This window comes from Pectinophora gossypiella, chromosome 11, assembly GCF_024362695.1.
Source record: "Pectinophora gossypiella chromosome 11, ilPecGoss1.1, whole genome shotgun sequence".
Classification (NCBI taxonomy): Eukaryota; Metazoa; Arthropoda; class Insecta; order Lepidoptera; family Gelechiidae; genus Pectinophora; species Pectinophora gossypiella.
In genome coordinates, this window is record NC_065414.1 from 4,384,841 (window position 1) to 4,409,501 (window position 24,661).

A 24,661-nucleotide genomic window follows, 5' to 3' on the forward strand; every position below is an offset into this window, starting at 1 on the left:
CCCATAACATTAGTCCATCATGTTAAAGGACACAATCCCTCTGTCGGTTTTTACGACATGCCCGGGAAGACAAGCAGCTGAACGTTTTCAGGGGGATGATTCAGACCATGATTCTGTTTTTTATTAACATCACATCAACATCACATCGTACATCGGACATCGTATCAACAGTGGCTGCAAGTTGTCTTTGATTACTTGTGGCTCTGCCCACCCCATTAGGGACTACGGGCGTGAGTTTATGTATGTATGTGTATGTATGGACTAGTGTAATAAATCGACACAGTATCGGTTGATTCTATTTAAGTATGGAAAAGAAATGAAAATGATAAAAATAAAACAAGGAATAGATTTGTGTAAACAAATATTGTACAGTTGAAGATATTCGTAAACTAAAGTTCAAGTACAGATTATTGCCAAGAAACAGGAAGACCAGGAATTATATTCTATTTACAGATTGTATTTTATCCAAATATGTACGTACGTCTAGTATTGACTTTATATTTCCCTCGCCTGAACCTATTCGAAGTGAAGTATGATATCCCGAATATGGGCAAATAAATCCTTACAGCACAAAGGAAAATACAGTAAATCCGTGGATGGAAGCAGAATAAGCAAAAACGAAGGAAACCATAGCACCATCTGTTCTCAGCCTTTGTCTGGTCTAGAGTCTAAACTTTATTGAGTTAGGAACTAGTCTCCGAAGGCAAGTGTCTGTCGACTAAGTTTTGGGTGTCCATAATTTGTTGGATCACCAGGTCATGACATCTGCTCGGCGAAGTTGGAGTTTGGAAGACAACTCACCTCCTGTGTTTGAGGATGTTATGTTATGACGTGGTTTAATGACGTGTAGACATATATATATATATATATATATATATCTATATATATATATATATATATATATATATATATATATATATATATATATATATATATATATATATATATATATACATAAACTCACGCCTATTTCCCACCGGGGTAAGCAGAGACTATGGAATTCAATTTGCTTTGTTCCTGACACACTTCTCTTGCTTCCTCCACATTCATCAATCGTTTCATACATGCACGCCGATTCAGAATAGATCGTACTAAACCTTTTCTAAGGATATCTCCAATTTGGTCAATGTTCTTTTTTTTTGTTAATGACGTGTTGAGTAGATGAATATTATAATGTCTTATATATTTTTCCCGCTGATCCACCATACGCCGATAACGCATTCATACGGCCACACAATGAAACGAAAATATAGAAAAAAAATTAAAGCAGTTGGAAACAATGAATGCAAAATATCGCGCGAAGGTTCGCCATCAACATGGATCGGTCAACTGAGACTCATCGTCCTCAAAATTGTAGTCGGTCGTTAGAGGAGACTCGATGGAGGCGTCATCCGCTGCAGATGCAACCCTGATGTCGACCACGATCCTCAGACATGAGGGGCTGACCCCAGAGAAAGAGATATATAGGTAATTTTTAGCTTTCAATTTCAATAAGTAAGTAATGCAGGGTGTTACGTTGCTTCTACAAAAGCAAAAGAGTACAGTGATTTCAGAACCTCATAACATAACGCACCACGCCTGTATCCCCAAAGGGGTAGACAAAGGTGTACAGTATAAACACCTACTCCTCGCCAGCTATGTTTAAGTAAAAATAAATACGTCGTAAGAAAATTGCTAATATCGGCTACGAAAAGATTTTCACACACGCTTAGCTCGCAGAAAAAGGAATTCTAACTGTAAAGAAATTTTGCCTTTTGAAATCGCGAGTAGGTTTTCACATCTCCACATGATTAAAAATGAGTCAGTGTATTATAGCCCACCGGGGGAGGAGGAAATGGATAATTTATCTCAGTGCTTCCGTTCGTCCCGCATCGCAAGCCTGAATCCCATTACAGTACGGGTTTATCCTCAAGAATATCGTATTCATAATTCAATACCCAGTCTAGTTTATAAGGAGCAGTTTTGAATCCCATTTGAATAATATTAACCTCTCAAGGTTATTCAATTTGTTGCTACAGAAGAAATTCGATAAATTATGCAAACATTAATGTGGCCTTTCTACACGTGATGCTTTGAGGAATTATTGTATTATGCCCGGAGAAGCGATATCGTATTCTTTTTGTTCAATTTAAGGAAATCATATTTTAGGCACCAAGTTTTATTTCTGAAGTGTTTACAGGGAAAAAAAATGGGGTTTAGGCTGTGAGGTAAAATATAGGCAGAAACGTTTGCTTTTTAACCATTACTAAGTATAAGTAGTTAGTATGCGAAATATATATAATCAATCACGTGAATTTGAAACTGCGCAACAGAATTTACATCTTGTACCGATGTAAACGGCGGTTCAAGAGCACCCACCGATCACCCTAAGTGGAGATCGAAATAAGACCATTGCGAGGCAGACTAAAAATATCTGACTCTATTGCGTTCCAGTTACCTGCAAAATTTAAGATCATATATCCGAGACCGCCGCGAGCAGGTTGGGTCTATTTTTCACATCGCTTGCAATTTATGTAGCCGGCTGAATACGCCGCGGATATATGAAGAGATTAAGTTATTATCTGCTTAAAACGGAACGTAGTTTAATGCTGGAGTATTAAAAACTTTTATGTTGCTGGTCGTATCGTCGCCCTTAATTCCATCGGTTTAACGGCTCTCTGTGAAGCCGTTACGAGATATGAAGGGCGAAGACGTGTTTGATATTAAGATAGGGATCATTTTTAGAGCATTGTATGACGCCATACATAATAAAAATAAATCCATATAGCTGGAAAGCAGCAATAATAATGTAAATGAAGTGGTATTTTGTGGCATGAATTTACAACAACGGTAAATTTTGGAACGGCATTAAGATCTAATCTGTGACCAAATATTCAATTTAACGACAGGAAACACTAATTCGAGCCGGCATTTTAGATTTAGGGCGTGCAGAATGGCTAGGCACAACAAAAGCTCTGCGCTTGCACAAGGTCCGTTGTCATTACAGATTATCATCAGCGATAGCGCGCGAACCGCGAAACTATTGCAATGGCGACAGGAATAGTCAAAGGTCTTATTGAGAAACTATCATAGTAAACGTTGTCGTTATCCATAAAAATAATGTTATTTCATTTTATTACCGCTGAAAACATCTCCGATACTAAAGCATCAGAAAGCTTAACGTAAAGCGGAACGGTGCAAACAATAAGTATTACCCCAGCTTTTTTAAATTCCAGGTTGATTCTTCCAGCCTTTTAGTATTTTAATAAAAGTTGGCGTTACACGTGCCCCGTGTTAAAGTTAGATGCTAAAATTCACAAACAAGACGCTAAAAGGAAAGCTAAATTATTTTGGCCCTTTTATCATTAGGCAAAACTTTTTAATAGATCTGATAAGAAACGAATTTAAAGTATCTATCTTTGGAGTCAAAATAATAATAGCTCGATGTTCATTATTATATCAGTCCACTAAATCAAATAATTCCAAATTCGAACGTCTACCCAAACCACTTTTGAATTCTGAACTGTCCAAAATATCCTTAATTCTATCCATCTGGGGTATATTTTCTTGGCGGTCGATTTCGTTTTGAGTCCCGCTTGAATGTAATTATAAAGTTTTCAACAATTTCAACCAATTGAATATTCCTTATCGGTCTCATTGAATTTCAAGGACCCGAACTATTTAACATCGAAACCAGACACCAATATTGGCCAATAATTATTTGAATCCCTTACGATATTGGAAATGAACTTCCAACAAGTTTATTATTGGGTCACTTTGATAACAATAAAGTATAATTTGTAACTTTATTATATTTGATTGAAAATAACTCAAACAAAGTTAGCTGACGCCACGGAGTTCGGAATTCAAGAGTATAGATTTTTCAAATCACTCTTAATCAATTCTATTTATTATGTTGGTACTAATTGATTATAAGAGTAACAAAAGATGTTTAACGGATTCTGAATACCAACCTGTTTCATATCAATAGTTGTTACCTGCCAAACTACTGATTCCGTGGTCACGTGTAAGGTATCGTAACGGTTCTTTTGAGTTACTTATGAATATAATACACGTGAAGACGCCAGACCGTAACCAAGCAATTCAGATTAAATTAAGGCGCTATAACTCGTTGCGAAACAACTGAAGTAAGCATGCAGACTGTACACGTGCAAACAATGGAGCGTTAATAAGACCGAAGCCACTCAGTCAAAGACCAACTCAAGAGGCTCGCGTAATGCTGTTTATTACAACTTTTAATTAATTGACGAATTTCCGAGACGAGGAGAGGTCCACTCGCATAGTGTTCCACGTCATCGAACATGATTCGAATTGTTCTCCAACTAAGCAATGAACCACGACTTTGATGTTGACAGACGAAAAATTTGGAAGCTACAAGAAACCTGTCACCGATTAAACGATGTTAGAAGACAACGCGTTCTAGTATCTACCTATAACTAAAAAAACGAGTGTATTACCTAATTTATTTTGAATTTGGAGTAATTGACAACACTTGGATTATTTCATAGCTCTTAAAACCTAATCAAACTAAAGTCGTTATTCCTAATAATTCGTCAGTTCTGATAGTCATTGAATTTGTAATAAATCTAGAGCAAAATCTGCCTCTATAAAATCTGATTATACAGAAAATAATTAATTTACAAAATTAATTTGATTTTAACAGAAATTTAGCGACGAAATTAAAATGTAGGCTAATATAAAAAGCGTCATCACGCTATGGAGAAGAATTATAAATAGAAACGGATATCAACATACACGTGTAAGTAAGAAAGAAGTTTACCTAAATACTTAGCAATTGGCAATGTGTGTTTACACTAACATTCCGCCCACGATCCGTCTGCGTAAACTTCGGTTATCAAAATATAGTCTATCCACTCAGAATTAGAAATAAAGTAGATTTGATAAAAAAAACATAAACACTTCAGTAGTTCCACAGTTTATCGTTTAGAATGTTTCTAGTTTGTTTAGAATATTAGTGTAACAAAGAGTAAAAGCATCTATATCTGAAAACCTTACATTTCTCGAGAACCGCTTTCACGCGCTCAAACATCCACATTCGCCATTCTCAATTCGCAATACTAATTCGCGACAATAGCATCTGACGACAAGATTAATCCAGAAGAAACTATTAGAGCAAGTCGCGTTAAGACTGAGCCTAAGCACATACCCTTCTTAACTTCTAATCCGTCCCGCATGCAGGGACATAGAGGATGGTCGGAAATTATTACTCGCTTGCCTTACAAATTATACGACCTCTGTGGACTGTTCGGGTAACTTGGAACTCGCCGGTAAATTTACAGCACACCCTACAAATTAATATCTCTGATTTGGACCCTTGTCAGTGTGGCCAGACGCCAGAGTGCGAGCTCTGTACGCTACAAGTCTTAGGCTGTAGCGAGCGTAATTTAGTTCGTAATAAATCATTTTTACCCAACTGCGGCGAAGCAAAAAGGAGGGTTATGTGTTTGAACACTATGTATATATGTATGTGTGTATGCTTGTCTGTTCAAATCTAACTTCTAAACCACCTGACATAATTTAACAAATTTTAATGGGGTCGCACTACAAACGCCGGGCATTCGACCACGGCTTTCTTCTAAATATTACTATTCGGAAGAATTTCAGAGAAATATACCTATTTTCTTGTTTCATACTTTTCAGAGCGTGATTTGAAAAGAGTTTTTTTTTTGTAATCCCCTTGACCCCTGAGAGAATAAGAGCTGAGAGATAGCTAGAGAGTAAATATGAACAAAACCATTTGTTCGTACTGTTTCACCAGCTGACATCTGGCGAGAGTTCATTGCCCTATGATAAATAATATCTTGGGACAATCCGCGTCGGTCATGCCATGTGCTGCCTCGCCAGAGTGACGACGCATTAATCTCAGAGGTTCAGCTTTAATATCGAGACTGCCTTCCTATCTCCCGACAAATGTCCAAATATTTCACCTCTCGAGACGGGTGTCGCGACCGGAGACGGGAATTCCAAGTGCATTTGACCAGCGGGCCGTGAAGTTAGGGTAACCACGTTTATTTGCATTTTGCCTAATACATTTTGTAAGGGGACTTGGCATCTAAAAGGCGGGCCGCTGTTCAATACATGCAAGTGATGCAAATAAGCGAAACTTTGTACCCCTACTACGAGATGCTAGGGTGTTTAATTTAATATGATTCAATAAAATCTGCCTCTAGGCAAAAACCAACCAATTTTGCAAGCCATTTAAGTTAAAATGTAAAATGCCTAAACTACTTACATAACTTACCTATTTTAAATCCACATACGTGTTTAATCAATTATCAAAACCCATTTGCTTATTATTTACACAATTGATTTGTTAAAACAGTACTTAAACACGTACATAACACGATAGACATATTAACACGCGAATATTCAAGGCCACTGATCCTCTTTATTTCTACAGGCGATAGTGATACGTAATTTAACGGTATAGTTACAAGCATCGGTGGTTCAGTGGTAGAATGCTCGCCTGCCACGCGGGCGGCCCGGGTTCGATTCCCGGCCGATGCATCTTTTTTTGGTTTTACTTTTTTTTTTCTATACTAAAAGATATTCTCACGCTTACTCGTACAAAGAAATGTCCAACATTTTTGTTAAGAAAATTAATTAATCAATATTTTTTGTCAAAATATTTCTTGTCTCGTTACACGAAATAAATTCAAACAGCATTCGATTCGCATGCAGAGCGCGCATTCACTTTACTTCGCGCGGGACGCAATAGGGGCGTAAAAATAAACCGCCGTGGAAGCATCAGATATGTATGCAATTTTCTCGTTTGTAGACGAGACACCCGTGCAATGCTAAAAGGATACGCGACTAGAGTTTGTTCTGACACTACTTTGATACTAATGTGACAACGATAATACTACTTTGCTTCTCGCTTGAATAAATAAAACTTAAGAACATTCAAATTATTAGGAAAGTAAGTAATTTGAAGAATGATAATGCTTCAATCCGTTTATGACCGTCGATGAAGATCGACCTCCAAATAAGTTACAAACCTCTTCATCGAGTCTCTGTTTTGCCAAACACTCAAAAGTACTGATAAATGCCTTTTCTTTACAACAAAGAAATATATATATTTTGCCAGTAATAAGTTTCGACGAGTCGTACAAAAGATTATTACAAATATTATTTTATGATATTATTTATGAAAGCAACGAATAAAATAACCTACAAAAGGCAAGCGTTTTAAAAAGCCAAATATTTGTCAAATAAGTAAAATGGGAACGTTCAAACCAGTACGCTTTACCGTCAAATCATGTAAATGTGCAGCATTTTGAATGTCTGGTGGTTGGAAAGCCATCGGGAAGCGAACGATATCGACCACGTTACTTGCGTACCATATGCACTCTTGAATGTGAGCTGATGCGATCTATTCGACATATTTACGAAAGAAACCTGTTCCAAGGAGAAAGAGAGAAAGAGGACATTTATATCCCATACTGTGGTACAAATCGACGGTAGCCCCTTCGCGGATTGAGTTGATTATAATGAGGTTTGACCAACGCGTTCGAGCAAACGCCGAAATAGATTCTATTCGGCCTAGGCCTGACGTATTTTAATAATTTTAGTAGGACATTACAGGCTGATCACCTGATTGTCCGAAAGTAAGAGGTAGGATGATTCGTGCTTCCGAAAGCACATTAAGCCGTTGGTCCCGGTTACTACTTACTGATGTAAGTAAGTAGTCGTTACATGAGCCATGTCAATAGTAACCCACCAGGGTTGATGAGGTTGGTACTCCACACGATAGAAGGAGATAATTTTAGTCAATCCTTGAAGTGCCTAAATTGGTATTCAAACACCGAAAGTAATGCGATTCGCTTCAGTGTTTGCCTAGTCTATGCTAGAAGTGACTGAACTGGTTGACTGGAGCAACGGAGCAATCGTACTTATAATGTTATTTGCCTGGATAGACGATAATAAAACTAATCGTTAGAGCGACGTACAACACAAACATAGAATAAGGAATAATACTACGTACGCAACTTTAAAAAATAACATTATACTAATCTAGGCTACGAGGACAGCGCTAAAGTTGCTTTTAAAGATCACATAGCAGCACCAAGTACTCGTATATTCTCTGTATATGGATAGTTAAAGTACTCATATATCAATTATTAATATACTTTCAAAACAATACAAACTTACTTTTTAAACTTAAATATTTAGATATTCTATTTTTTTTTTATTTATACTCTGGGCGCCATCCCACTCGCGTCAGGCAGAGTACTGCGAGGCGGAAGGCAAGAGGGAAACCACTGCCCTATTTTTCCCTAAAAAAGTAGGATGGAAAATGCTGCACCGACAAGAGCGTGGCTCTTAAATTGATGATGATGATGATCTAGATATTCATAAGACACGAACATTGTAATGGGCAGATACTCTAATTGCCTGGTACTAAGATCAGTAAGTCTTATTGTAACTGTTTCCTTTATTTCAGTGGAATAAAGTATATTTGTACGCTACCTATAGCTATGGCACTTGTGTTGCCCATATGCACTCTTGAATGTGAGCTGATGAGATCTACTCGACATATTTACAAAAGAAACCCCTCCCATACTCGTATTCCCCGACGCGCTAAAAGAGGATGATATTTATCCACATACAAACATATTACGTAGGTATGTGCATAGTTAAAGCGCGATGCCAACGTCGAATGATCGAGTTTTACGACATGAATTTTAATCATAAATAATTCTCGAACAAATCTAGAGACACTGTAAAAAATCTCCTGAAGTGTCAACAGAAAAATGAATAGTGCGACATTCAATCATTACATACTTTAATAAATATTCATAACGCAATAAAATACGTTTTTTTTTACATTAATAGAAGCCCTATGGAGCCATTTAACAGGCGGAGAGCATTAGGTATTTCAATATTAATAACTAAAACTTTAACATTTATCATTTCCCTGGAGAAATTGTTTTGAATTTCATTACATTTAAAGCTCTCGTTAATTATGTTTTATTCAAAATATACTCGGCTATAGAAATTTCTAACGAGCGCACTGTTTTGTTAATTACTATACGAGACTTATAAATCATCTCTGCTGAAGTAGCAAAACATGAAAGAAAGAAAGAAAGAAAGTTTATTTAGTACAACAAACAAGTAACAATTATAAATAAGGCCCTGGCTCCTAAACTAGTTTAACTGTATTTCAGGAGCCAGTGTCTTCCCAAATTGACATACTTCATTAATATTTGAGGTACAATAATATACTTTTTACTTAATAACTATGATAATTAAAATGAAAAATGAAAAAAAAAATGTTGGACGTGTTCATCTACATACTGAACGTGTCGATTCACTCCAATATACTCAACTACCTGCCTATTTGGTGGCCTAGTAACCTCCAACTAAGTGTGAGTTAGGGTTGCCACCTGTTCTATATTATATAGTATCGAATTTAAATTATTTGAGTACCTTCTATATTCGAGTTCTTTAATCTCTTAAGGCCGAGGTTGCCAGACACAATAGTTAATCAATGAAGTTTGGATTTAAAAAGGACTTTCGGTCTTACGACTATAATATCAATGAATTCATTTTCTTACTAAATCGTAATCTTATTTAAAAGCACCAGAAATTCAAAATTAAAAAAAAAAATGAATAACCCCGCGGTGCCCTCCTAATTCTAAATAAGTAGCCGAAAAAATGTAGATACACTGAATTTACTTGCATTTCCTTAAAATATTAATTATATAATAGCCAATTGTCAAAAAAAAACTATTTCCAATTAAAAAGGTGGCAACCCTAGTATGAGAGCAAGTTGTCTTCTGACTACAATGTTCCATTTCCCACCCCGGAAGGGATTTCGGGCATGAGTTTAGGTTAGGTATACATTGTTGCTTAGCTCATACCATACAGAGTGGACTAAATCTAAGCCCCATCTAAATGCACCCACTAGTCCATGGTGCGGAATGATCCGGATTGGGTACAGACGCCAAGTATACGCAACCTCGAGCCAGTAAAGACACAGGACTTGTGCGGTACGGTCTGGCTTAACCAGAGAAAAGATGTTATTGAAATACCGTCACTTCTTCGTGTGGGTTGTGAAAGCAATGACCGTCGTCAGGGTTAATATTCTCTTCTTCTATCGTGTGGGTTGATGAGGTTGGTACTCCAACCTCACAGTGGTGTCAGGGTTACCTGGTGTCAGGGTTACTATTGAGCCACCAAAAGCCCCTGACATGACTCATGTAACGACTACGTCCTTACATCAGTAAATAGTAACCGGATCCAACGGCTTAACATGCTTTCCGAAGCACGAATCATCCTACTTTCGGACAATCAGGTAGTAAGCCTGTAATGTCCTAACGAAACTAGGGATCACAAAGTGATTTTTGTGATATATCCCCATTGGGATTCGAACCCGGGACCTCCGGATCGTGAGCCCAACGCTCAACCACTGGACCACGGACGCCACGGACGCCGCAAGGGTTAATATGGAACGAACAGCTTAACATGCTGTCCGTCAACATGCCGTCACTGAAACATGTAGATTATTTTTACAAAGCACAATACAATACAAATACACTTTATTGCACCAAAATAAAAAAAGAAATAATACACAAAAAGCACATTCATTTAAAAAGTCTAACCCTTGATATAAAACAGGCTATTCTTTACCTACGGTTCCAAATTAACAACAACCTTTATAAATATTTCGCATTCTAACCTTTCCAAAAACAGCACTTTGATCGCTCTCCCTCCCTATTTTGGGTATCACTTCAAAAATATAAGGTTTTAAAGCTCTATTATACTTTCAGGAATAAACTCACGCTTCGCTTCGCTTTCTTTATTTATGTATTTTTGTTATAGTATACAATAAACTACGAAATAAAATAAATTAAATCAATGTTGTTATTGAGTAAACCGGATTGTATAAGATCCTAACGAGGCCGTCTGTCTGTTGCTGAATTGTCCATATACAAAGGATGAAGTTACCAAAACAGTAACTCTCTAACTTTGGCATAATAACGAAATGTACCTACTCGGTGTAGGCAAGTTGAAGTAAGGACAAGTTTTCGTGACAGTATTTCGAGTTAGGCGCAGCATACACCAAAACATTTGACCTAAATACACACAATGTACATGTAAAATAATTGGACGTGTTACCCCAATTGCGATTAAATGACTGGTGATGATGATTGTATGAAAACTTCGTAACCTGAATGGCACATTAAATTGTTCACAAATATACAGTAAGCTAAAAAAAATGCTGAGTGGACTAGGTGAGCGAACTTTACTTATCGTCATCATCTTGCTATCAATGGAAATGTCTCGCGTGATGCATCGCCATCACAATCACACAAATAGGCACCAACTACATCCACTTACTCGGAATGTGCCTTCTTCCTTTTTTTAAAGGACGGCATTAGGTACTGTCATATAAATAAGCGAGAAAAAAGTGTAGGAAAATCCATTATCGGCTTTATATTTTTTATTTTTTTGACGATATACATAAACTGACACCTATTTCCCACCGGGGTAAGCAGATACTACAGAATGCCATCTGCTTCGATCCTGACTCTTGCTTCCTCCACATTCATCACGTGTGCCGGTTCAGAGTAGATCATACTAAACCTTTTCTAAGGACATCTCCAATTTGGTCAATTTGGACAATATAATCGGTAGAATTTTTTACTTTAACCACACACTGAAATCACTCACTACTTACACGTAAACTGAACAGAAAATTCATAGTTACATTTGCAGTATCAGTGTGTGATGTACCTACCTTACATCGCAAGCTTCGCGCTACGTTGTGCGACCCAACTTGTATCCCTGTTACGTTGTTTTAACACTATTCCGCATACGTCAAGCTGCTCCACAAAGACAAACCTTACAAATTTCATTATAATTAGCATCGTCTTTTTTTGTATGCTGTCATGCTTAAGGTTAACATCTAAATGACGTTACTAGTTTCTATGGTACCCTAAAACACCACAGACTGTTTATATCTCTAGTGCTTTGCACCATTATGTCATTTAAAAGGAAACATATTATGACAATAATCATCATCGTATCAAATGCAATAACATAATAAGAGTTTTAGGTACACGTCTATTCCCCTCCGGTTGATTGAGGGGAGGCCTGTGCCCAGCAGTGGGACGTATATAGGCTGTTTATGTATGTATGTGTACACATCTATTGTCTATAAAATTGAAATCTGCATTATATCTTAAAGTTGTTTTCTTTCAAAATGAGATGTAACACCAAAAGATTTCACTGTGTAAGTATTTTCTTAGCAAAACAAACATACTCCACATGCACTATAAACACTCGAGCTAAGAAGCAAGTCGCTGGGAACATAGCAGTAATAACTGTAAGTATTCTCTATTTCCCGTAGCCAAGCTTAGCGTTATACAATTTCGCAAGTGGCTCCTTGCAGCTGAGGTGTGCACGTTACAGCATTATGCAGAATATCATAGGACATTGCACGACGACGGCCAACAAAATAAATTGCGAGCGAAACGCGTTCGCGCACTAAGAAATGGCCGGATGCGTGAAATTGAGAATGTAACCCCCGAGACACGCAAGCTAATGCAATCCGTTGTTCTTAAAACACATTTTCCAGATCAAGAGGAACTAATTGAGCGCATAATTGGACAAAATCAGCGCGATTTTCGCATTAACAATCGTGGAATTAGCAAATTAAAGTACTAAAATACAACTTACAAAGTATTTTTTGTTTTAAACACATTCAAGATATGAATGGAGGACACATTTCACGGCTGAAAAAGCTATCAAAATCAAAACCTAACCGTAGTGAGACATGAGAATGACCAAAAAGCTGGAACTTTTGAAAAGCTTAATAACTGCTATTGAAGGCAGAGATTGAGCCAATGATCTATTGAGTCGCAGCCGGCGGGCGCTCGACTGCGCGCCCTGAATGCACCTCGCAACAGCTGACTTCACAACGTCATTTACTTTTTGCCGGCAAAGGGGCTGCAGTGAGACGTTTTCAAAGCCTCTCGCCCTCGAGGAGAGCTCTCGACATTAGCCGAGCAGCTATGAATAACTGAAGCCGTGGAAAAAAGTTTTCACTTGGAAAAATCCACTTTTGAAAAAAACAGGTGTGACATGCATCCAGGGAAATTCGAGATATTGTAAAACCTGGGAGCGCGCGGAATCGGATCTGTATCGAGGACTAAACAGAAATAAAAGAACAATTTGCGAGTTTTATTCTGGAAAATTCCAAATCCTCTTTTTAGCCGTACCTGCGCTATATCCATGGGTGAACTAAGAGGATGTGCGTTAGGCAGCGAATGACTGTTTCCGTGCACTTGTTATTCGATCTCTCTAAAAAAAACTAAGTAGTCGATGTATCAGGTTAAAAGCTTTTAATTTGAGGGGTTCATTAATATATCTGTATGCTGTAAAACGGATTAATTGTTCAGGTAGGTAACCCTACCCATTAGAATAAAACTACCTATTAGAAATGTAATTCGAACTACCTATATTATAAAAAGATAAACATCGTAAAACCAAGTCTTCGATAAAACCGTGGTGCTTTCGAATTAAAACGTCTAATAGTTATAGCAAATTCGCCTCGAGTTGTATTCCGTACTTGACTTAATACTTAAATGTTCGTGTACTCATGGCACTGATGCCAATCACGCGAAAGTTCGATTTCTATTTTGATTTTTTTTATTTTCGATGACTTAAAGATTTCAGCCATTGTCGACAGAACTCATTGGTACTCTTAAAACCGTCCAGGAATAAAATTGGCACCAGCACAAATTATCTAACGGGAGTGGCATTTAATCAATCTGGGAATAGAAATTATCATAAATGAGGGCGAAATGCGGTTCTGTTAACATAAAATTTATGTTAATGTTCACCGATTGTTGATGAAATTAACCGTTACGTAAAACGTTAATGTTATAGATGGTTTTTATTCATTCCGCACATATTTTTGTGACGCGTTGTTGATAAGAATTAGTACATTTGACGTAACACGGTATGTAGATAGTAAATTCGACCACACCAGTACAAGCATCGGTGGTTCAGTGGTAGAATGCTCGCCTGCCACGCGGGCGGCCCGGGTTCGATTCCCGGCCGATGCATCTTTTTGGTATTTTTTTACATACATAGCATTTACGCTTTCCTTTTTTTTCTTTTACTAAACTTAGTTACCTAGATATTCCTCAACTTAGTTTTATAAAGAAATAAAATATGGGAATATTTTAAAATTATAAGCCTTTGTTAATAAAATGAATTCATCAATTAATTGACAAAGCAAATGAATTCTCGAAATAAACTGTAGCTTAGTGGTTACGTTCCGTTTCCGCGCACGGATGTCGCATCGAAGTCCCGTAGTTCCGCAGTACCGGAGTGCTCTTAAATCCTCTATTACGCTGTAATCTACCACCTGCTTGGTTCTGCCAGTCGAACAGTCCGACCTAGGGCTTTGCCCCGATAATCTCCAGGGCTTAATGTTCGGCGCGTTCTCGTTCGCCGTATTAATATTTTTTTTTAGTCGAGTAACCCGAGGTCGAGCCACGAATAATTTACGTATTCATTTGCGAACTTTTTGAATCCATTCCCGGACGGATAAAAAGTAGTGCATATTTTCGTAGCTAACACCTACTATCGTTATATTTATAGAACAAAATTTCCAAAAAAAATCCTTTTTTAGAACCAAATTTAAATCTCCTCGGTACCGACCGACATACTTCATAAGCAAAAACATTATAAAAGGCAATTAAAAATTCGTTCGGCGAACGGGAATAATCCTAATGTCGTTGGACATTAGCGAACGAGGGTGTATTCTGAGGCGGCGGCGACAATATCGCGGCAAATCGCTTGCGGAGACGCGAGCTTATGAACCTACTCGTACTTACGAGTCGATTACTTGTCTGCAGTACAGTACAGCTTACCTCTATGCTGCACTAGGAGTGAATATAGAACATAGCACGCGTTCAGCTGCTCATCTTCCCGGAAATGTGGCAGCTTACTAATATGCTGGACTAGGAGTGAATATAGAACATAGGACGCGTTCAGCTGCTTATCTTCCCGGGAACATGGCAAAACCGACAGAAGGATGGCATGTTTATCATGTTGGATATAGGTGAAAATCACTGTCTCCATTCTCTAATCTTATCTTTATAACCTTTTCAAATCTATTAAAGAATAAAATTAATTGTACCTAGCAACAGATTAGGCTATTTAAGTACAAGAAAGATGAATATTAGCCACTGGAACGGCAATTGATACCAATAACACGACACATACGACCACAGAACCGTGCTGGTTTATTTACTGCGAGCAATTTACACCGTACACTGCGCGAAGTGGCACTATACAATGCACCAGTTAGTGGGTGCACTTACTAAAATGAAAACGATAACGGCACCGCAAGCGCACGCCCCAATCTCCTAAAGCGAGAAGCCAAACAACACTGCGAACTGCTAAATTAAATAATGTAGCCACTACAGTGAGTGGCGTCGCTAAATGTGTGCGCTGTGGATACGAGTAGTTAGCGAGGGGACATCACGTGGTCGTTTACCTTAAACATGTGTGTACTGACCACACAGATGTTTAGACTAGTTTTCCTATCGGCAGATTTAGTGCAACAAAATACATACATGAGATCACGCTTATTTCCCGTTGGAGTAGGCAGAGACTACGGAATTCCATTACGATCCTGACACACCACTTTCGCTTCTTCTCTTCCACTCTTATCAAAGTCTTCATGCATGCTCGCCAGTTTGGAGTACTCTTGACCTGACCTTCCTTTAAAATATCATGGAACGCGGTAAGTACGCGTAAGCCTTCATACTCCGACCCTACCACTTACACCCGTATCAAACTTATATCTTATTCGTAAGTTTACCTTCATTCTTCAACAACAATGAACCGAAGATAGCAAATACTTCATTGCACAAACAGAAAATATAAAATGACAAACAAAAGAGAAATAGAAGAGTATAACAGGCGGCCTTATTGCTAGGTAGCAGTTTCTTCCAGGCACAAGTTTTATAAGATACCAATAACAAATAAGAATAAGTTGGACAGAAAGGGTTACAAATGAGGAAGTGCTAGTAAGAGTAAGGGAAAAGAGACAAATACTCAGAATTATTGAGGACAGAAGAGGCAAGATGATTGGACACCTAATAAGACACGACGAATTCATTAAAAACATCATAGAAGGAAAGCTAGAAGGAAAAAGAGGAAGGGGAAGACCAAGAAGAGCTTACATGGAACAGATTAAAGAAAAGGTTAACGTCGTGTCTTATAGGGAAGTCAAGGAATTGGCCTTTGATAGACTGGAATGGAAAATGCTACACCGACAAGAGCGTGGCTCTTAAATTGATGATGATGACAAGTTTTATGTAGATTTTTTGCGGAAGGGACTGCCAATCTGATCTTTCAAGTCTACCCGAAGGAAAAACTGGTTAGGTCATATAACTAATACTTTATTAAGTTAATAGTGGTACCACCCCACGAGTAGTATGCATAGCTTTTCATTTACATAATGTACATACTAGCTGTATTGTGTGTGTACGGACTCTACCTCCTTATTGCGTACCAATAACAGGGTGCTCCAAAGCATTCGTGAGATTCTCAGGTGTTACTTTAGGGGTCTAAAAAGGTCACATTGAAGCAATTCACCTAAAAAGGTTTATTGCAATTTGACATTTGCGCATATAAAAGTATAAATGTCAAAAGGCAACATTTGCTTTTTCAGATGAATTGATTCAATATATGTTGTAAGTGCAGGACGGCACTCATTTGGGAGCTGTCGAACTGAATTTGGGTTGGGTTTGTGTGCACCCGAATGGGCACCAATGTATTTTATTTTATTTCGTGCAATTTCATTTTTATTAATAATATTAATTTTATTTGATTTTATATATAATTTAATTTTAATTTATCTAATCTAATCTGATGTACTTATACTTATAATTATGGATATTAATCTGAAATAAATAATTTGAATTTGAATGTGACCTTTTTAGCCCCCCAGGTCACTTGTTATAATAGAGAATCTTATTATTATTAAATAGGTATATACAAGAAACTTATTAAAATTATACAGATACAATGTAAGTATTTCACTAATTGATACCACCACAAATTGAAATACACCACCAATTGGAAGTTATAAATATAAAAAATACATACAAAGATTGGATATTACTATGAAATTACTATAAAGTAAAAGTATTGATTTTTGAGAATAATTCTGCAAGGTCTGAGATAAAATTAATTTCATTTACCAACAAGTAAATTTAAAACGAACCTTGTAATTAAATCCCGCATCCAGATAATCTTCATATTTTTTTGTTTTAAATGAACCAAATTCAATTATTCCCAAACGGTAACCAATGTCGAAATGATTTTTCCATCGGTCATAAAAGGGGTATTATTGTGGTAGACTCGCTGGTGTAATTATAAAAAATAACTGCGTATGGATGCCAGTATGAAAAGGCTTTGTGTTCTAATTACACATATTCCATTCCATTTGTGAAAAGGGTTTTGTTCTCGTCGGTAATATTCTCGTTTATATCGAGCACTCGCTAAAAGGGGAGACATTTGTTTTTAAAATAGTTGGTCCAGTCTAGACAGTAGCTACTTATTTAGCGAACAGTACATTTCACGTGTGAACGAGTTTTAGAAAAAGAAATACATTTTTACCGACACTCTTAAAGAGTCAAAGTAAAAAGATGGATAAGGTGAACAACCCTACATTTTTCTCCTTTCTCCAACCTTTGTAAAATATAGTTTAATACCCAATACAAGTAAGTAAGACTCGGTAATAACAGTACTTGTAACTTATAACTATGATTGATCACAAATTTAGCAAGAGAAGTGCGACATCATATAAGACAATAGATAGATAAAATACTTTATTGAACACAATGAAGACAATAATTATCCATTTAATCATATCACTTCTTCTTCGTATGCAACATTACAGTTTTTCGTATCTATGTAGGTATTCTATAGTCAAATCTGAAAGCCGTAAACGCCCACGACGAAATGGTGCTATTTACAGTACACCGTCACGTTTTATACTGTTTCGTCACGAACACAATAAATCAATGGGTGACCTTTTTCCGTGTGACTATTAAGACCCAGGTCCGACTGAACCTGCGAGTGATCCCAACTATTCTTTACACGAGGCATACCCGGCTAATGACCGTGCAAGTGATATCGAAACTTATACACTACACAAACTTCCTACGTCTTATTGCGATAAGTTACTCCTTGAAAGGGAAACGCAGGGAGATGATAATACAACAGCCAAACAGATAGAAACTCATTAAGGTGAGATACATTAGGAATGATATAAGCTCAAACGTGGCAGAAAGAAAATCTGCCGCAGAACGAGATAATGAGGGGGTGGCAAGCAGAACACAATAACGCCGCAAGAACAACGGGGAATTTCATCAATCAAACACCTTGAATGTGCCGAGCAAATAACGCGCGCATTCAAACGTAAACGGCATACGTACATCACGAGCGCACATTTCCTTAACATTCGTAAATATTTCCTTAGTCCTGACACGTCTTTATAATAAAAACATCATCTCGTCGGAAGTCCCGCCTCAGAGAAAAATAGCGTAGCATTAGGCGCGATAAGTTCCCAACTGCGTACTATTCGCTCACAATATACATAAAATGAGTACAATAAATATAACGCGCGCCCGGAGAATAGGAGCAGGTGTGTCGAACTGGCGGTCCGCGGCAGACGAAAACGTGAAAAACTCATTCGTAAACAACAAAAGGAGAACCGACGTTATAACTCACGCCTCGGGGGCCGGGGGAGGCGGCCAGGTGCTGAGTTAAGATAAAGTACTGACGTTACGCTCTATCCCGTGATTTAGATATGACCTTCTGAACGCAATCTGCATTAGTAACCGCCCTCGAGGGATCGGTTGTGCGCCCCGCCGCTTGCTTCTAACTTCACTTTAATCCCGGCCTAACACCTGCCTGATGTGAAAGGAAGGAACAAGACATACCCCCTCGCTTAACTACCGGTACGACTATTGTGAACGTAAACTCACGGGGCCATGGAACTTACGTAAGAACTTTACAGACAATTGTTAGTTCACATAACCTTTCGAAGAACGTTCCATTATTGTTTAGGGACGACAAGGAAAAACTTAGAATGTTCCGTGATGCTTGTTCTCTCAGGTATGTCGTGACAACGGGATCACGTCCTTACACTTCAACCTACGGTTTATTATATTGCGAAAATGTATGCAAGTTGTCTCTTGACTACCGGTTTAAGGGGCTTATACGGAACCTTTTATACAACTTCTGTTTGCTCGTTATAAATTAACGCAACTTCTACCCCCTGCCCCATATGGTAGACCCGCTTAGCAAGCGATAGGCCACGGATTTTTGGTTACAAACCACCTTGTATCCAAGAAAACTTTTAATAGCGATTTTCCCAGCTGAAGCGATTACTCTCGCTTCGGCTGCGTCGCCCGCACTGCCCGCGCTCAAGTAAGTTTTAATGGTCGCCGGCACTTGCGGCCCGCAAAGTTACCTCGGTTTAAAATACCCGCAATACCCACATGCGGGCCCGACGTTTGTAACCTAAGTTTCGGATACGACTGACGTGAATACAGGTGAAGACTTTATGTGAATATTTAGTTGAAATTGTAAATTGCGAAAGTCTGCAGAAGTCGATGGCATTACGATAACAACCCGCCATTATTGAGGTTTCATCATTTAGCTACATGTACCTACACTACACACACACAAACCTTCCTTCAATGAGAGAATGGAAAATTTACTCTGTAGCCAATTAATTTGCAGTGGCAATTAATTACGTGGATTTCATTATAGTGCTTCGCTGAGAAGTGTGTATCAGTTAATGAAAAGCAGCCAAACTGAATATTGATTTTGGCAAGAAATGTTTGCCATTTGGGAGTTGTCAGTTAAACAAAGAAACCTGTGAAAGTCCAGTCCAGTTGCGTTGTTCGAACCCCGGTTTTGGTACCCATTCGGACCTAATACGTACGACTATTCAGAAATACGTATCCAATACTGTAATCCACTTACCAGCCTTCAGTTTCAGCCCAGTATATAGCTAGCTGAGGCATAACATCATCAAATAGAATTGTTCACCCAGACTAAAGACAGAACAGACAGACACAGAATTTGTTCGATCATCTCTTCTATTCCGTGGTTTGACCACAGAACACGCGACGCATATTAACAGAATACCAACTCTGAAGAAAAATAAATTCAAATTCAAAAATATATTTATTCAGTAGGTAACATAGTCACAGTTTGAATCGTCAATTGAGCTCCAAACCCTTAGACGAGGGAAGTGATCGATCAACTTAATACCTGTTAGAGACGTAAAGCCTAAAGAAAAGACTTAGACTGAGCGATGGCTTAGGACTGCTTACGACAGAGGTATATTTAAAGGAAGCCCACGTTCTCAGAAGGGATAAAATGATGTCTTAAATATTTTGAAGATTACTTATCCACCTTTCTAAGCGATGTAGATAGTATTTACTCGTTACTCTTATGTTGTCAAAGCCAAAAAAACTAGGTATAAGTACATAAATAAATGAAGTTTTATATTATTAGGGCACTACAATAAATGGAATGTAACGTCACGTAGCCTATAACGAACGCGTAGCGGACAATCAAGACGCTTCTAAGGACACCCCATTTGTTAAATTCTGATAAGGAGTTTAGAAGTTCTCCTAACTTGGAACAAAAGTACTTAATACATACATAGCGGTCAAACAGGGTTGATGAGGTTGGTAATCCATCTCACAACCCAGAGAAGAGGAGCGGTCAAACACATAACCGTCATTTTTGCTGCAGTCGGGTAAAAAGTATATAATTTACCTATAGTTTCTAGAGTAAGCATATAAAAACCATCGCAGGGGATGATGAAAAAGCGGAGCGATTTTTAACGGACAGCGTTGATTAATTTTACGTCACTTGGCAAAGTTCAGTGCTTTGTGCAGTTTTTACAAGAACAGGGGAAGCTTGCGAAACTTAAGCTATTATTAAATCGCAACATAATGATTAACTACTGATATTATAGAACATTCGTTGACTGAATACTTATTTAGTATCAGAGATGTTGATTTTACATAACATACATAAACAGCCTATACACGTCCCACTGCTGGGCACAGGCCTCCCCTCAATCAACCGGAGAGGGTATGGCCTATACTCCACCACGCTGCTCAACTGCGGGTTGGTGGAGCTTTTTACGGCTAATAGCCGTGACCAGCGGCTTAAGATAATAATTATAAAATTATTATTTTTTACGCATAATTTTCGCAATCGCCAACCTCATCGCCACAACGCAATGGCGACAGCATTTACGAATTATGTATTCGCGGGGCACAATCGTCCCAAATGAGTGCCCAATCAACCGGCAGCAATGCACGAGCAACGACTCATTGACAGACGTTACGACAAACGACATTTGCATCTATATAGCTCACTTATGTTGATTCGCAAATAGTCTGAATTGCCTCTTGTGTGAGGCCATTTCAAGGAGCGATGTGTTACTGGGCGATTCATGCTATCCAAAACTGTGATTTTAAAAATGACGGATGGAAGAAATATGGCCGAGGACCAGAATAGTCAGAAGTTGTACAGCTAGATAATTAGATAGACGACTTAGTGAGATTGTGTAAGAGAACATAGCTCGACAAAGAGAAGGAAAAAGTTTGGATAAGTAGTGAAAATGGGAATAAATAGATTGGGTTTCCCGAAACTTTACTTTCTACAGTTTTCTTCGTATTGATTACAATACGTTACCATCATTTATTGATACCTACTAACAAGATTGGAATCTACAAACACTAATCGGATTCAGGATTACTAGGCGCGTATTTTCGAATTGTCTCCAAATATAATCCTCAAATATTGTGAATAATTATGAAAGATATAAGATTCTCACGTTATAATATTAGGTACTTCATACACGACCACATACTGACGTGTCACGTCAATTCCAATTTCAATGTCCTTCAAATAGGATTGGCTAAAATTTCTCCAATGTGAAAAATTGGAGAAATTCCCCATAATTGTGAAAAATCCCCGAATCTGGCAACCCTGAATAGATTATACCTACATAGATAGGTAATCAACGCAAATCAACTAACTAAAATGGACTAGGTTGTAATTATATAAATTCGACTCCTGTCAATGTTATGTAAACAGAACAGGAGAATTGATTGATCCGTCGCGTTCCACACGCAATCATTAGTTCAAAATAATTATTATTCAATTTACGACCAACTGTGGTTATTGTTACTTAGAGTCCATTTTACAAATTGGTTGTTACTTTACAAATGAATTTGTATAATATGTATCCGTATTACTGCTATGGAAAGCCCTTTAAAACATGCCGATGTAAACTCATCAAAATAATGACGAATTAAAATGAAATGAAATAAATTAATTCGCTCTAGAGTGGTACAAAATATCTCAAATAATATATTGTATTAGACAAAAAGTCTATCGCTCAACCATATAGTGTACCAATATAAAATAATACATAATTAAAGGAACATGCTTTAATAAATCTATCTTATAATCAACAACAATAGATATTTTAAATACACTTAACACATAAGTACACATTAACCTTAATTTTATTAAAAGGTCGTGAGTTCACCGAATAAAAGATATGGTGAATAAGATTACTTTTTTAATTTATGCTATTTATTCAACAGTTCATTTTGTATGCTTAAACATAAATAATAATACGTGAAAATATGTGTAAGTGCTTATGGAATAAGCGAATGAAAAAAAGAAACATGAAAATACAAACGGAGAACCCAACAATCACATTCGTTAGCGCATTCCGTCATATCTTTCATGGAAACTTTAAAAAAGAACATGAAATTTAATTTCCTCGACAAAGTTAAATAAAAATCTAAATTTGGAACTTGTGTGCGTAGCAGAGGGTGGGTGCGAATTTATCGGTCTCCCTACAATATATAAACCGGTTCTTGCTTGTTTAACTTTGTTTGTGCTAACTTCCCCAAAGTTGTGTACACCGCGCACACGGGCTCTGTACGTACGTCGGCCAAATGTATGTTCTCACACCGCGAAACGCGTAAAATGAATTCGACGCGCGCTCGAACGGAAACCGAAATGGGAGTCAAGAAAAATATTTTATCAGACAAAAGTTAAAAGCTTCATTTCAAAATGAATCCTGCTTTCAAAATACTCGTACTTTTTCCAACTTTTGGCTTCGTGCTTACAATTTTGACACCTTGGAAAATCATTCTTTTCAACAAGTAAAATATTACGAATGGAATGTCCACAAGGAGTTTCAAGACTTGCAGAAGTTAAACGCTTGAATCAATAGACAAATGGTTTTCTTTAGAACTCAGCAAGTTGCGTCGAAGCAATTGTTATCGGTCTTTTAGACTAAATAAGTTCAATAAAGTGGAGTATATTAAAATATTATTGGCGAACACGAAAAAGTGAACGTTCAATATTACTTTCACAATACAAATGTACAAAGTCAACTTATTAAGAGCTCGATGAATTCGAGTGCTACAAATTTATAATGATTTAATGAAATTCTCGATTAATTTCGTCCGCCTTCGCTAGCTCATTAAAATTCTAAAGAAGTGTTGTAATTATTCACGAGCGGACCCGGGCACATTATGTAAGTTTTAATGAAACAAAGTACAGGTCCATTAGCGGAGGAATATTCATTTCTTGAGTACGGCTACGGCGAATAATAATGACAATAATTTTCTACAACTATTGTCGCCACAGATGTTAAATTGAAGTCTATTTAGATTTTAATAACTCGGTGAATCTAGCGAACCCCTCTTTTGTTAAGCTTCAAAAATAATATACAACCACAGATTCAGTGTTTTGACATGAAAAATAGGGTTATACAAAACGAAAATGACCGACTAGACGCACGATAACGCTTAATATTGAAATCATTTTACTCAAAGAACATTGCTACAAAAAAGTTAAAGTACAATTTTCCTTCTTTTCAAACGGCGCATCTTTCCCCACAATAATCCCCCTCGATATTCCCCTTCAAATCTCGTGTGATAAATGACATGAAGAAACCATTTAAAATGTCGGAGGCGAAAGTTTCCTCAAATCCCCGGCGTTTTATTGAAAGGTCTCGTTTGACGCAGTAAAGCATTTGTGGGCTTTGTGGCCCTGTTTGGGACCCCAAATAGGTGCCGGAGCGCGACAGTAAGTGAGTAAGTGGACGCGCGCTAAACGGACCGCCGTTTATTGACAGTTCCTCTGGTAGTTGGACAATTTTTGTACGAATCGGGCTACGTACGCTGCCAACTCTGTTGCCTCAGAGCAAAAAACTAACGAGCGAATTGTTTGCGCATGTTCGTCGACACTTCCAATTATGCTTTGTGTCGATTCTTTGTATCGTTTTGTTTTATCATTATTTACTGGATTTTTGCGTAGAGAAAGAACGTTGACATAAACATAATCGTGTTAAGATAATGTCTTCGCTATTCGCAGAGTTCTTAAGGCTGAATACGAGTACAACGTCGTTATATTGTGAAGCGAAAGGTAACTCTTTCATTCTATGACAGCAGTACCGTCCGTCCGGTGCATCCTGACAAATAGTTAATGATATCATTGTTTGACTAAATACAATAACTAAGTATTAACAGGTTGGTAAGTATAT

At 37.6% G+C, this 24,661-nt stretch overlaps 1 protein-coding gene and 2 non-coding genes across 3 annotated transcripts in view; 2 read left to right on the top strand and 1 right to left on the bottom strand.

Moving 5' to 3' along the window:
* LOC126370649 (furin-like protease 2) overlaps positions 1-24,661 on the bottom strand; it is a 244,445-nt gene that overhangs the window by 46,277 nt on the left and 173,507 nt on the right. The window lies entirely within an intron of this gene.
* Positions 6,458-6,528, top strand: Trnag-gcc (transfer RNA glycine (anticodon GCC)). The gene has a single exon. It is a non-coding gene; the product is annotated as a tRNA-Gly (tRNA).
* Trnag-gcc (transfer RNA glycine (anticodon GCC)) lies at positions 14,026-14,096 on the top strand. The gene has a single exon. It is a non-coding gene; the product is annotated as a tRNA-Gly (tRNA).